Source organism: Morone saxatilis, unplaced genomic scaffold, assembly GCF_004916995.1.
Source record: "Morone saxatilis isolate NCDOM2014 unplaced genomic scaffold, NCSU_SB_2.0 Contig7, whole genome shotgun sequence".
NCBI lineage: Eukaryota > Metazoa > Chordata > Actinopteri > Moronidae > Morone > Morone saxatilis.
Window position 1 is genome coordinate 19,270,108 of NW_023340246.1, and position 1,386 is coordinate 19,271,493.

The 1,386-nt window shown below is 35.6% G+C and overlaps 1 protein-coding gene across 1 annotated transcript in view; it reads right to left on the minus strand.

Annotated features, from left to right (window-relative positions):
• Positions 1-1,386, minus strand: part of galnt14 (UDP-N-acetyl-alpha-D-galactosamine:polypeptide N-acetylgalactosaminyltransferase 14 (GalNAc-T14)) — a 124,514-nt gene that overhangs the window by 46,688 nt on the left and 76,440 nt on the right. The gene's annotated exons all lie outside the window — the stretch shown is intronic.

Consider the following 1,386-nt stretch of genomic DNA (forward strand, 5'->3'; position numbering starts at 1 on the left):
TGGTGACTTTCATTTTGTTTCTGTCAAGTGTTGTTAATGGAGTCTGGCGCCTTTAAACAGTATAATAGCTGTTTTGGTTAAACAAAAAGGTCTCTGTGGGGATCCTTTACATAATGTTGTAAGACACTTAGAATAACAATTTGAACTTATGAGTGACATAAACAAGCACTTGCACAAGCACAACCAGTGGACATACGTTGACAGTGTGCAGTTGCCCATAAGGATTACGTTGCAGCCAGTTTTGTGGCTGCATCACTCTCGCTTAATACTGGACCAATTTTAAAAAGTGTTGTCCTCATTCGTCAGTTAGACACAAAAACCTAACCCTGTAAAGTTACATTGAGGAGGATGATGAACACTTGAGCGACCTCAAACACAGATGAATAAACTTGGTGTCAGTGAATCAAGGTTCCAGGAACAAATAAAATGTTATTATCAGGCATTATGTTCCACCCCTCCTGAATGCTGTTTCACTTCATTATTATTATTATTTATTATTATTATATACGCTGTCATTGAGTTTGTCTGTTGCATGTTAGTCTTTTTCTTATCACTGCTGCACTCCCTGGCCATAAAAGTGCAGACATACTGTTTTTGATCGTATCAAGGTCAGCTCAGCCGATGTGGAGGGGAACTTATTTTCTAGCAAGAGTGGAAAGGAAATGGAAGGTACAGCAAATCAGAACAATTTCTCTGATTGCTTCTCTTGTAAAAGTGGTCAAGGCTTTTAAGTGTGTACAATAACTTTAACTGACTGTCTCTGTACATCTGTGATAAAAAGTAACTCACTACAGTTACTCAAGCACTGTGCTGTTTCAATTTAGAGGTATTTTTCTTCCATATTAATATTGTTTTTACTCCACTATATTAAATGATGACTATTAGTTATTATTTACTTTGTTGATTAACATTTTATATACAAAACGTATACTGTACCACTCTGAAAGGGTCATTCTGCTTAATGAACACTTTTACTTTTAATACTTATGGGACTGGGGCAACAATGGGACCCTACTAAACCCTCAAGACCCTGATGTTCTCTCTGTGCACTGTGCATGCATTGTCACCTTAAGTTAACACAAACACATTTATAAGAATATGCACCATGTTAGCAGAATATGAAATTGAACAATTAGGGTATTTAATGTAAGGTAAATAAATTATTAATGTTAAATACAATGCCCTACTGAAGTAAATTTTTAATGATAAGACTTCCACACTTTTAACAACACAATTCAGTATTTTAGTTTCTTTTAACAAATAATATGAAAACACTAAAATCAACATTGTGTTACCCTAAATTCCACCGGGCATAGCTTTATATCTGTTTGGCTCAAAACCTAAAGGGATCGTTTCAGATCTGGAGCATCTTCAGAGCATGTTGCC